Raw genomic sequence first — 14,230 nt, 5'->3', positions numbered from 1 at the left:
GCTGCTTCAAAAATGTGTCTTGCTCTCGCACCAAGTAGTTAAGACTGCAAAAAAAAAAAAAAAAAAAAAAAAAAAGAAAGTCAACAATAACATCAGCGTTCATTTTCGTTACTAATTAGCAGAAAACTACAAGAATTACGAGGGACGAGCTGCCGGGGTATTTGTTGTTATGGTGAAATATTACGATGTGGGAAAAAAATAGCTCATAATGAAGTACTTTTTGATTGAAAAAAAAAATAAAAAAGGCAATGGTCCAGAATTTAAGGCCATATTTCTGGCCAGGGAATAATTCTGATTTAAAGATTGTCACTTTGATTCCTTGCTCTCCCTTAACTGCTTCTGAAGATAACAACGTTCAAAGCGTGAATGAAAGCCATTCGTTTGTGAATAACACAGGTTTGAAGCAGAAATAACATCAAATCCAGCTCAATAAAGGTAGCACTGGTATCTTTTCCGCGCCGAGCTGATTGTGACGAGTGATTTTGTCAGTAACGTTCAGCGTCGGGAGTTCGACTGCTCTGGCGCTGAATACAGATTGTTTCAGTTGGCATTGTTGCGTTAATACAGGAAAGGAAAAACATTTTCGCAGAGAACAGGAGGGAAACACTTGCGAAGGGTTTCGTTATTCAGTCGTACACATTGAATGAATTTATAATTAAGAGAATTGAACTGAATCGAATGGTAGTCCTATTGACACAGATATTGCTCTGATGCTGGTTCGTTTTATTCCACGACTTGCTGAGAAAAAAAAAAGTTTGTATTCACTGTGTTTTTGTGATTTGCTACCCGAGAACCATGATAAGAATTAGACAAGTTACTGCTTAGCGTTAATATAAAGGGTGTCTCAGCTAAATGCACCAAGCTTTTAAATGGAGGCAGTACTAGCACAGTGAAACTAACTGAGAGCTGATGAAAGTAGCGTTGACCAGTGTGCAAATGTATACATATATGTATACATATAGTGATGCAGCTTAGGCTGGCCCATGTCTTATCGTAACGCGATACAGAAACAACAAATTTTCGTGAAATGAAGATTTCTCTGAGAAGTCCCGCACTTGTACCGCACCTTCATGTATACATTTCGACGTGCTTGGACGCGGTTCGTGTCGCTTGAAACGCGGTGGAGTGAGAAAAGCTGGCTCAAAACAACAGGTTCTGAAACATCGTATTATCAGGTGCAAATATTATGCAGTTGCATATCTACGTTGAAAACAGAAAGTGAGATGCATTAATACTGCAATAGGTGCATACCGCAAACAAAGTAAAAAAATAAATAAATAACGGGGGTATACTTAAGTTTCTTCTTTAAGGATACGACGCGACGGCTCGCTTTCCGTGTCTTCGTTCAAGTTGCTACTCGCTACTACACAGTGCACGTTGCTACTCGCTGAATCGGCAACATTTTAATTAGTGCCTCTATTATCCCGCACATACTCATTAGCATACAGTAGTAAGCGACCATGTCCTATGAAAGACCACCCAACATATGAACTTGCCTGCGTGGCCTAGGGACAAGGCCCCTATACTGCCTCTAGCGAAGCCTGAGTTGGCAGCGCCTACCAAGTTGTGACGTCACAAAACCCGACGACCACTCCGTGCACGGTCACGTCGCCTGCCAACTGCCACCTGTAAGAGGCATGTATGCCCGTGACTTTTCGCTCACAGCATCGACATTTGATTTTTTGAAGAACGGGGTCGTTAACGCTACCGCCTCAAAACAACGCGTGGAATGCGTGCATTAGAAGCGAAGTGCACAACTCGAGTTCATGTTTGGTGCCTCCTCTGTGTGCCTCCTTCGTGCGCCTGTGGCCGCATTGCCGCGCTCTGAGAAAAAATTGGGTTTTCAGACGTTTTTCTTGCATCAAAAACATTAGTCTTCCAATAGTACGTACCTCCAACCTGCTGAATTGCTCCTTTCATGCAACGTTGCAATACTGTATCCCTACTGCCAGCAAATGATTGCACCACAGCTTTTAGCAAGCGCATAAATACGCAAAGGCACGCAAGAACATACGGTTGAAACCGATTGATAGCAAAATAACAGTAAAACAATTCAATACGATTTTGCATATCTACGCAGTATTAAACTGTCGTGACGCCTTAACGTGAACGTTTACTCCTTGTGTACCTCCTGTACCTCCCGGGACTGACGAATTCTTTAATGTCGAGTGCACGAACTCAGTCGCGATCTTTGTCGAAAATTATCAAAAGTATCAGTCGATCTTGTGAGTGGTTCGAAGGGGATTGGAGCCGACGCTAGAAAAGGGTGATCACTCGTCATTAAAGAAGGCGTTGGTTCCAGGAGGTACACCTTCTTACTGGATCGATCATTACCAAGGATATTCTGAATCGAAATCGGTCACCGCTTACAACGACGAACAACAACGAAAAAGCAAATGCCCAGGACATATCGAATATCCATCAACAAAGGGAAACTACTAAAGCGGTCTGGGAAATTTTAAAACTCATATTTTTCGTCCAAGATAGGCGTTTTTTGCTAAGCTTTATCCAGCCGCTTTTTTGTGGGTGCTACCTATTCCCGTATATATAAAACTCTATAGTGAAACAGCGCAGAAAGACACCACAGCCAAGAGAAACGAGAGTATAAAACAACTGTGGCTGCTGCGAAGCACAATAGAGCTTTAGTTGAAGGGGAGGCATGTATTGGCATGCATCGCACATCACATGGGCTTCCATCAGAATGCGACAGCCGCCGCCGCCGGGATTCGATCCCGCGACCATTGGATCAGGAGTAGAACGTCAGAGCCATTTATGTACCGCACGAGCCCCCTCCCCCGTTTTGTTGGCCGTTTTGTGGTAACATCGCTCCATCAGGCACGTTACTACTTGAACTTTCAGTAGAAGAGACCTCTGTTTGCTCAGCAAGTTAGCACTTCCGGCAGCCGACTCTAGCCTTAGCAGTTTAAGTATAACGAATTGAGCAGCATGTTCATCTTTAAATGTTGCATGGTCTTGATTTTTATACATTGTTATTTCGGCTAGATAAACGTTTGAGCTGTTTGAAGTGCATTATTTTATTCACTTTTGTTCTCTCGTTACATAGCGGAAAAAAAGTAGGCACTTTATAATTCTAGTCGTGCCTACTTCCCCATCGAAATGGCTGCTATAACCCGTGCAGCGGCGCCACATCGTGACAATCAGCGCTGCTTTCTCGTCCCACGTCGTATCATCGGCGCTGCATCAGAGAACCGCGCATGTTTCCCTTTTCTATTCTTAATTTCAGAAAACTTCGGCCACTTGCATCGGTGCGGTGTCTTCACACTGCATGCCAGGAAAAGTGAACCGCACTGGAGCGACGAAAGCTCAGTATGAGCAGAAGCTGGCTCTATAGAAGATGACCACATGCGCAGGCTGAACTATCGATAGGAGTGCCCGACCATCAAGAACAGCTCTGAGAGGGTTAATATCGACCATAACAGAACTGTCATTGCCTCTAACGGCAGATGGCACGTTCTTCGGAACTTCAGTTGAGTCCTACTTGTAATGAACAGTTGTAGACGCTGAAACACAAAGCAACGTACTTTGTTTTCAAAGCACGTCCTTCAAACAACGTTCAGTTGCGCGCAGTGCTACACGAAGTAACGGAGAGACATGGGGCTAAAACCGCGTAGCGTGGGAGAAGCTAGAGCTTCAAGAAGTTGTAATCACAAAGCTTCTCTCAGATAAAGAGAGTTGGTAACTTTCCTGCTTTCGGGCGCTCGTGTATGCAAAATAGCGACCGCCATTCAAAGGACAGACTAATCACTAGTCAATCACTGATTGATTTGGAGCGAAAAATTCAATCAACTGCGGTTGCATACTAGACGACGTTAGCTTTGGCTTCCGGAAAGTATAGAATGGTTTTAGTTTGCAAATAAAGAAATAGTTTTGGAATGATTAGGTTAAATAATCAACCGCTGTAATCACACACATTTTGAACAAGTATTAGCAGGAAGGATGTTGTGATCGGATTTTTGGTGTATTAAGGGCCCTTCTCTTTCCTCTTTAAATATCAACGTGCATTCCAGTGGCACCTGAAAAGTTATTTTCTTTTCAAGCATACGATTATCTCTCTCTCTCTTTCTCAAAAGAATGCTTAGAAGTCAAGTTCAACAATGACGTGTTCGTTCTGAATGCAAAACGTGCATGGCAATTCGCTCTTCATGAATTTCGTCGCAGGTCACTGAACTGCGCCAGCCACAGGGTGGTGAACTCAATGCTTGTTAGATCACACGGGGCGCATGAGGCACATAAATACCTAATTGTCGGTTAATCATTCGTTTCTGCGCTTAGGATTCATCGTGACTGACGTGGCGCGTAGATTTTCCCCACAAGCAACGTGCAGCGCTCTTGAGACGTTAAGAATACTAGTTATTACTGACAACTCTCACTTCCATCATCGCGCATACTGCAACTGCGATCAGCCGGAAAGTTTTTAACGTTGCGGTGCATCAGAAAGCCTGCGTTGCACTTTCTTTATCCACTGCGTTCCTTCGATGTAGGTTTAATGCAAAACAATACCCATCTATTCTACAGTCGAACATACAACTGAGTTTAAAATGCTTAAAGGATCATGCGGTGAGCGGTTACTACGCGTTATCGCAGCCATATCTCCCTCATTGCGGCATAAGCTCTGTTCGGTGCGCGCAAGGTACTGGCGGGCTCACGGCTAGATTTGGATGGAATAGGCAGGATGGACGTTTGGTGAAAACTTTCACACTCTCCGCAACACTATATTCTCTATATTCCTTAAATTAAGCGCGCCTGTCCCTTCTGGAATACGCACATTAGTCTCCTTCAGGGAGCCACTGCCCGCATTGCAAAGGGCACAACCAGACGGCACTGGCAAATACCGCAGCCTGGAACAAAGTGAATAATCACGGTTCGCACAGTAAAAATGTCAAGCAATAATCTCTGCACCACACGCGATCACGCGCACTGGTGAAGGGCAGCAGCTCGAAGGCCAACGCATGTCCGGCGCGATTGTCGGCAAAGGCCAGCACCCCCCGGGTCGTTGCATTTTGCATCGAATAATGGCGGCATTTGTATAACGACATCGTCCGCTCGAGATCTCTACCACGAAGCCCTTGACTTTTTGGGCAGCAGCCGTGTCCACTGGAAGGCGGCGTCAAAGGCGAAGCGTCCGTCATCTTCAGCGAGAACCAATCTCACTCTCTCCCGTTAAACCCGCCCATCCGAGCGCCGTTTCATTCGTGCGTTTTCCCCCTAACGCTACTCCTTGGATGTACCAACCCGTGCACAGCGACGAACCCGTGCACAGCGCCTGTCTTCTCACGCACGCGTGCTTTTTCGCAGGCTGTATTCAATTGGGCTGAACTTTATTTTGATGAGACGCCCTGACCACGGTTGCGCCCAGCTCCGCTCAGGTTTTTGCTGTCAATCATAAGGAAACATTTACCGAATCTGCTCCGCTGGTATCTACTAGTGCGTCACAGCGAAAAATAGAGACCTTTTTTATAGTTATCATGATTTCAATCCTGTTAGAAACACGGGCTGACTGAGTGAGCCTTGCAGCAAAGCCCCTGCGAAGCCCGCAAACACATTTTTTTTTTAATTTATACTGTAAACAAAAATACCAACCGCCACCGTGGAAACAGAACAGCGCCACTTTTTGAGAACTACTGGAATTTTAGTGTGCCACCGATGCAGAGTGGCGACAGCCTGTCAGCCATAGGGGAGGACGTGCGTTTATTCTGTTGTGAAAAGCAAATAACTTTTTATCTAAGAAAGGTATGAAGTAAAACGCTGTCTCAGTAAATTGGTTCGTCATAGGAGGCAACCTGTATATCACAGTAACAACTGTACGTGGAGCTGTATTGCGTCAAAACCAAGCAGAACTTCGAGTTCAGGCCAATCGCATTGTGGTCTCCGCGCCTGCACCAGTAGTATGTAAAAGACTAATAAAGGCAAACAGATTCTTTGGTGGAAGACAAAAGAAAAAAAAAAAAAGAGGAACCGTCCCATGTCACTTAGTACAGACATTTAAGGAAAACCGAACGTTACAGCTGCCATAACAGTGGCTGCGGTGAATGGCAGATATAGAGCCACACTCTTTAGCGGAGGTCGGTATGCATGGAATGGGATCTTTAACGTGCGCTGACATCGCACAGCACACGGACGAAACGAAGTGGCGTCAGTGTGCTGTGCGACGTCAGCGCACGTTAAAGATCCCCAGGTAGTCGAAATTACCCCGTAGCCCTCCACTACGGCTCCCCTTTCTCTCTTTCCACTTTCACTCCTACCTTCCTCCCTTCCCTTATGGCGCGGGTTAGGTGTTCACAGAGCAAGTGTGACAGATACCGCGCCTTTCCCTTCCTGAGAACCAATTGTTATTATTATTATTATTATTATTATTATTATTATTATTATTATTATTATTATTATTATTATTATTATTATTATTATTATTATTATTATTATTATTATTATTATTATTATTATTATTATTATTCTCTGGGGTTCCTTCATAAGCAAGGTCCTTAACAGGAAATTTGTCTTTACATTATGATTATTACGCCTAAAATGCACTTGGTCTAATTTCTCGGAAAATTCAGTCAAACGTCATAAGGAAAGTACGGTGCTCGTAAAGTGAAGGCCCGCTGGTAAAAATGAAGTAGTCTTCGAAATTTTCTGCTTAGTGCCATCCGACAAATATATATATATATATATATATATATATATATATATATATATATATATATATATATATATTATTATATATATATATATATATATATATATATATATATATATATATATATATATATATATATATATATATATATATACCGCTCAGTTACCGACTTTTTTTTTTTTTTCATTGCGCTTCTTTGCTGTCTTTAATTGCATGGAACAACAGCAACAATGAATTTTCTCGAGACTCGTTGTTTAGCGAAACGAGTTTTAATTGTAATATAGCACTTGCTACAGGCTAAACCGTCGTTTTCATCAACTTTTATACCGCACTTTAAAGCAGAACAGTGTAAAATGAGTTTAGCCATCGCGACGAACCGTGGCTGACGTCATTTTGTAATTAATTAGTTTCTGTGCTTTTTCGTTGACTTTTGCTTTGACTTTTGGGGGGATAACGGTCGGAAACGCAGCTACTCTCAGGGCACTGGGTCATGTGGCCCTTTTAGATATATTTTTGTTAATGAACGCGTTTCTTCTGCGCTTTTATATGCTCGATACCCATAGCGTTCGTTGCCTCTCTGGAACGGGGCCGTGTGATTCAGAAGAAAGCATGACCGGCATGTGCCGCCAACGGCAGCGTTATGCAGCAGCACATGGTATTGAAATGGCAGCGGGGGGGAAGGGTGGGGGGGGACGAACGCGTCGCTAAGGCGAAGAATAGAGGGCCAGTGCTCTGCAGCAAAAAGCAGTGAACGCAGCGAGGAGCGCCGAGTGAACTGTCCAGCATGTTAAATAGAGGCGGCTTACGCGCTGATCCGTAAAGCACCAAAAGCGGCAAGGAATGTCGATAGCGCTGCTCAGCGGGATGAGAAGATGCTGGTGGCTGCGGTTCCTCAAGCCGCGAAAGTAGCCAGAGAAGCCATGCGCTGCCCTGTTCGAAGAAACGTAGCTGGTTAAGAGGGGAACATGTTTGGCTCCTAAATATCTTGCTCGCGTGCGGCCGCCACCATGGGTTAGAATGCGCTTGTTCCCTCCTTCAGTGCGTTTCTCGCTTACGTTTACTCTCGACAACTGCACAGGATAGAATTTTTTTGTATTTCTAATTGTCGAAGTAGCAGTAAAACCCACACTCAAAGCAGATACTTCTGCAGCCACAGCAACGCACATACTATATGTATACAGCCTTAGTCAGAAGCGTACAGCCAAGAGGGTCTGTTTGTGAGCCACTTCGTGCACCTTGTAATGCATTTCCAGTGTTAAAAATCTCTTGATGGTGAGAATATTTTTCGTCCTACCCTCTCCAATGGGAAGGACCTCCACTAATGCTCTGTCAGCGCCACTGCCCGACGCAGAAGCAGACCCCCTGGTCTCTACACTTTTGACAAAGACTATACATTCGTTACCTGTGAATTAACAGATGGAACTTCCTCATTGTTCTAATTTACGAACAGCGTGTCATGTGGCAGAGGGCCACTGAAATACAATGTGGACGTTGCAAACTCAGAGCGGAAGAGTCGTACCCCGTCGTCAAACTGTTGTTTGTTATAAATGCATTTTGCCCTTTGTTTTTTCTCGCCTAAAGTAGAAGTGTACGCATATATTTTGTACTTGCAAATGAATGCTGTACCGTTTGTACTGCTCGTGTTGTGCACCTGCGTGGTGCCAGGGGCCTAGTCGAGGGATCTTTGTCCCCCCTTTTGGCCCGGCGCCATGGCAATGTTCCGTCGTATTGTAAAAACTTGGAGTAAACTAAATAAAGCAGCAATTCCGTCCCTCTTGTGGGCTCACCTTGAATTACGCTACATGCGATCACTTAAATGTGACCTGCAGTATAGGGCACAGCAACCGCTTCTCTGTAATGAAAAATATGTTGCGACTTGAGTACTTTGAGTTTTCTCCTGTGCAGCAGGTCCTTTCGATTTACCAAGTGACTGCTTACGAAAGCTACGGGCCAGTTCGGGTGACCAAGGTTAGGTGCCGCGCCCGTTGGAAAGCAAGAGAAATGAAAGAGAAATAAACTATAGTCGTCGCGCTATGTCACAGCATTGGGACACTGATAAAGCGACGAAACGAGAAATCGGTACACAGGCTGATCTAGTACGCTTGCAAAAGAACTCATAGTGTTCTTTGCTAGTCACAATCACTTTCTTTTCTCGCAGGAAAACACGCGTTTTCAGAATAACACGAGCGCCATTATTGCCGAACACCACTAAGCATTCGAATCTTTCAAAATATTACTGCACCTTTGATTTATTGGTTTTTGACTACGGTGAAATTTGAAAGCGGACCTAAATTGAACTGGCCGCCGTACACAGCGGAAGATGTTCTGCAAAGTATGCAGAGAGAGCCAGTTTACTTAGCCTTTAAGTGGGATAAGCGACAGCTGAACTGATTCATAGACGAAAGTGGGTTCAGTGAGTGAGACCTCAAATGGCTCATGAGGCTCCACTTGCCTGGAGTGAAGGTGTCTAACGGCTTGTGATGTTCTAAGCATTTATTTTTATTTGTGCCAAGATGGAAACGACTGATGCTATTTTTGTTTTAGGCACTTCGTCACATTTTCGGCTGTCATTTTTGATCAAACTTTGTGTCGAAGACAGTTTTAACTACGAGACTGCCACTTCGCAGCCCATTGGAAGCGAGCACTCGATTCCTGTAAAGAATGAAATGAATAATTGCACAAAGTAACTACGATATCCACCAGGGTTGTCGTAAACCGTCGATCCTTCCCGCGTGACAAACGAGACCTTGGCATGTTCGTACTTCACCACTACGCTCGTCGTTGCAGCGGTGAAGCTGTCGTGGCAACGCTACAGGAACGCTGTGCAGCAACACTGCGCAGATCAAGGAGCAGTGCTGGTTGTGGAAGTGATGGAGAAGACGGGAAAAAAAGAAGTCCGCCACTTGGGTCGTGGGTTGACTTATCTAGCTGTTTAAAAATATCGCAGAGTGAACTGAGCAGGGTATCTGGCAGCAGAGCACGGGCGCGGCGCGCGAGAAACATTTAGTGATCGGTGAATGCGGTAGCGAAAGACCACGGCGAAAGAGAGCAGGCTAACTCTGAAGTGCAGAAAATGCTGCGCGCCCGCCCGTAAGTGCGCGTAAGTGGTTTCCGGTTCGCACGTCTAAAAATCAAGCAAGGCGCAGTGATGCTTAGCAGCTGGCACTTGGGAAAAGTGTCATTCAGTCAGCGCAGTTGGCAGCGTGCCTTTGCTAGGCCAGGCCAGGAATCTAGTAAGTCCCAAAGATAACTTTTCTCGTTCTAGACCACAATAACTTTGCAATGAGTGTGCAAAACGAGCGATCACTACTTGTGTGCTGTGGCACAAAACTCCTTTTTGTATGACTGCTATCCTAAAACTAGATAACAAAAGCGCCATTTTAGTGTGTTGCTCGATCTAATAGTAAATTACACAGTCCCTCGCTAACTCATTGCTTCTCGTGGCTTTCAAGAACAAGAAGCTATCACTGAGCAGAGCACCAATGCTTGCAACGGGACATGAAACACTTCCCAGCGAGAAACACGAATCAGAGTAAGTATGTGCTTGTGCTTACACACAATAACAAGTATCTAGCTATGACTGCATATCACATAATACGTGGCTTATGTTCATGGGTGATTCGTTGCCCGTAATAGTCATAATACTAGAACTTACGGGTGTGATTATTTTTTATGCACCAAGATTTTGTGGAAACGTTTAAAAGCCTTGATGTTTGTCATTTCATTTTTCTGTGAGCCAAAAGTATAGCACCCCGTCGATTTATACATGCTTGCTTCCCGACAATAATATTTGCTCACGCACTCAAACTTCTTCGAGAAAAAATACGTGATCACTGAACGACAAGAATTTTCTCGAACTCGTTGCCTCACTTGTTACGTGGCCTGTACTACAGAGTTGTACACGCATGGCCACAGCGCAGTGCTCTTATTACCATAGTAAGGTTTCTAGTGCCTACATCTGGGGCTGTTGGATGGAGGTTTATGATATAGAGAGGGGCGTATCATGGGTTTCTTGTAAATTGCAACGAAGAATGAACATCTGTTGAAGGGAAAACTCGGCGTACTATCCAACGTTTCAGCGAGTTGGATAGCACGGTGATGCCCCTTTTCAATGCGTGCTCATTTTGCTTGGCATTGTATTGAAACAAGAAGCACATATCATGCATTTATGTTCGAAATGAGTTTATTTGAGGACGCTGTAGTGAACGAATTGGGCTTGATTGAGATCTGAAATCTCGAGCTGAACAGCAGAACGTCATGACTGCTATGCTCATGCCACGGGGATCTGGAACATTCGAAAAGAGAAAGAAATTATTTCCTACTCACATGCTCGCGTAGTCCGCGATTGGTTTGGCCGTAAATACCTGAGCGCCTGTGACCACTAGAGTGATTCCACCCAGGTGTTCTGCGACCATCGTATCGCCCCGATAACCTTTATCTAGCAAGCCGGACACAGGGCGTTCAAGCGTTCTATTTCCACTTTTTTCTCTCGACAAGGAGTACAGATTCGTTGATTTGCTTTATACAAAAGCAACATGTTAAAGCTATGAGATGATGCCAGCCATAAATTTTTCATTTCATCTTACAGATACTTGCTCTACTCACCGGCAGTAATTTCGATTGCCCTAATGAGTGTCCGTCATGTCCCGCGCGTTTACAGCGCGAAAAGAACACTTCCCTGTACTGGTCACGGACCTAAGTCCCAAATGAAAATAATTTCTCATTCGAACAAACGGTGTCTTCTTGTCAGGACAATAGTTGTAAAGAAGAAGGAAAACAAGAAAATACTGAGCTCATTACAGCGAACTGCTCACTTTCTGGATCACGCCAGCCCAAGAGTACACCCTAACCATACAGGCCGCCACCTCCATAAGCGCATTTTTTTTTTTTTACTTGGTTCCCTGTGAAGTCCGAGCGTTAATTTGCGAGGCACGTGCAATTACGTCCACTTGAAAACGTTTTTGCTAGGTGGTGCTCACCACCACACAACGCATTAGTTGAAAATTTAATGGTCACTGACCAAGGTCAAGAAACGAAAGACGTTTCGGGAACGCTACGGCTCCCTTGTTCACAATGAGGCGACCGGCGGATGGCTCCGTGTTTTTGTACCACTCAGAAGTGTTTTCAGTGTTTTGGTATAGATAGGATGCAAAGTTTCATCGTTTCTGTTTAGTGTGTTAGACGTTGTCTGGATGTCGCATTAGTATTAACTGCACTTGATATTACCGCCCAGACAAAAAACATGTTATCAAGAATGTGCTGAATAAATGCGCATAGAAATACTAATGCACGAAAAGACACCAGTTCAACTTCCTAACCATCAATATTACTAGCACCCCATACCAGAGTAGCAAACCTTCTCATATTACGCAAGGTAAAGAGTATGTTTAGTCTCGATAAATCCGCGTAGCTTTGGGGTATTCAGAGCCGATGCATCAAGTAGAGCATCAGCTCTGCATTCCCCAACATTGCACTTATTTTTAACGCACACAGATATGAAAGAGAGGAAGAAAGAAATGTATACAAAACTAGGGGAGTTACAGTGTGTTCTTATCCATATTATTTCTGTTGATAACATCTCACTTGTAAGATCAGTCGATTCTGCTTTAGTTCCAGTATGTCAATGTTCAATATTTTTTTCTCCTACATATGCAGATGAAATTGAAAAACACATTTGGTACGCAACATGCTCACAGGGCTCAGACCGCTTTGCTGAAATTCTCATTAACGCTGCTACTACGTTTATTAGCGTTCCTCTTGTATATATTTACAATCTAATGCTTCTTACAGGAGTATTTCCGGATAAAAAAAAAATCGCCCATGTTGCAATAACTTTCAAAGCAAGCAATAAAAATGGTCCCAACAACTACCATCATATTTCCATATTAAATTTGCTTTCTAAGGTTACGAAGCAAGTAATCTTCACGAGGGTATATAAATGTTTGCATTTTAACGATATAACTTGTAAGGAGTAACATGGATTTCAGCCTGGAAACTTCACGCAGGCAGCTCTGCTCGGAATCAAAAATAATCTGATTGATAATACTAAACATAAGCTTTTCACTGTTGGTGCATTTCTTGACTTTTCCAAAGCCTTCGATTCAATGAAACACGACATTTTATTTATCAATTTTACAGGTAAAGTATTCGTGGAACATATTCCAGGTCACAACAAAGCGACTTGTAAAATCGCACCCAGTACGCGCGACTAGTCGATGCCGACGCAGAAAAAAAAAAGAAAAGCAGTTTGGCGGTCCTCAGTATCTATTCTAGGTTTCCTTCTTTCTAGGTGTTTGGAGTCGGCTGTGAGATCTGGAGGGAACTAAAACGTCATACTTGAGTTTATTTTCGAAATAAGCCCAATTCAAGGACCAAAACGAAGTGGAATTTGTTGTAAAGTAAAAACACCCGTAATATATTCTTTAAGAAAGCGGTGGTAACGAATGTTGCCCCGTAACTCCTAGAAAGCCTGTGCTTATATTCTGTGCAAAAAAAAAAAAGAGCAATATCCTGCAAATTTACGAACCTAACGAGCCAAGCCTGCTCCTCAGAGCCATTTTTTGTCAGCTTGAGTTCCATACAGCGTGGTTAAATATATACTTCGTAAGCTCTGCTTTAAGATCGGCTGCATAGGGTATCAATTGATCATTGAAAGTTCTCAAACCCAGAAGACCAGTGGTCAGTCCCCATTGAATTTCAAGCGAATCCATAGTTAGCCTCATCACCTAGAGAGAGAGAGAGAGAAACGTTTGCACGACCTAAAGAAAGGAAAAGGCGGCAGCTGGGTAGCCGATGTCCCTATTCCAGGTCTCCGATGGTGCCAGCTAGCTCGCGGACTAGCTTTACGGCTTGCTGGCAAGGCCCAACTCCTACTGCTTGTGTGTAGGGCATGACACTGTCAACTTTTTCACTGGCATGCCCTGGTATTCCCAAGAGCTATAATAGAGCGCCAATTACAGTACCGACTGATCATGCAATGGTGCGCCTCTGCTGCATTGACTTTTAAAGTGTTGAAGCTGGTATTGGCTTCCTGATCAGGTTGCTGCTGATGCTAGACGCAGAGAGGAAACGACCAGAGAGGCGTTTGTCCTGTAGTTTTGCGTACTGCCTGCATATACCATTTTGATACAAATCGTTCTTTATGGTGCTACATAGAATTGAACTAAATAATAGATTCCTTACATTCCGACTAGTTACTTTTCCGCCGCTGAAGTGGAAATATAAGAAAAGAAGGCTGCCATGTCAGCGCTTATAGAAGAAGCCTACTATTCGTACTTATCTGCTTGTGCAGGTGGAGCAACGTAGCACCCTGATTGCGCACATTGAACGTCCTAATCGCTTTCTTCTTACTTCACAGAATACTCATTTGTAAGTATTATATTCATGAACAGGGGTTGATTTACACTGTTGAAATAAAGCTTTCAAAATGAAACGGGGTCAGATCTATCGCTTCATATTGAAAACAGCCCAATACAAGGTGCACATCCTCATCTCGACATAATTATATTTAAGTAATTTTTCAGTGCCTGGTGGTGTACGGTTGCTATAACATGTAAAGCATATAACTTTACGGCG

General features: G+C 43.7%; 2 long non-coding RNA genes across 5 annotated transcripts in view; one reads left to right on the top strand and one right to left on the bottom strand.

Annotated features, from left to right (window-relative positions):
* The first annotated feature begins 9,720 nt into the window (after positions 1-9,720).
* LOC146206022 (uncharacterized) overlaps positions 9,721-14,230 on the top strand; it is a 37,544-nt gene continuing 33,034 nt past the window's right edge. For 2 of the 4 annotated variants that reach the window (XR_014704317.1, XR_014704315.1), the window contains exons 1-2: positions 9,721-9,888; positions 10,108-10,187. This is a non-coding gene — a long non-coding RNA (uncharacterized LOC146206022). Of the gene's footprint in view, positions 9,889-10,107; positions 10,188-12,445; positions 12,586-14,230 lie in introns of all 4 variants that reach the window. The other 2 variants (XR_014704318.1, XR_014704316.1) reach the window with 2 other exon arrangements.
* The window catches only part of LOC146206020 (uncharacterized), a 103,716-nt gene continuing 100,308 nt past the window's right edge, over positions 10,823-14,230 (bottom strand). Inside the window, exon 4 of the long non-coding RNA XR_014704319.1 lies at positions 10,823-10,940. This is a non-coding gene — a long non-coding RNA (uncharacterized LOC146206020). The remainder of the gene's footprint in view (positions 10,941-14,230) is intronic.

Source organism: Amblyomma maculatum, chromosome 1, assembly GCF_055883805.1.
Source record: "Amblyomma maculatum isolate TAMU_Amacu chromosome 1, ASM5588380v1, whole genome shotgun sequence".
Taxonomy (NCBI): domain Eukaryota; kingdom Metazoa; phylum Arthropoda; class Arachnida; order Ixodida; family Ixodidae; genus Amblyomma; species Amblyomma maculatum.
Note: the sequence above shows the minus strand (reverse complement) of the source record. Positions and strands in the feature narration are given on the sequence as shown.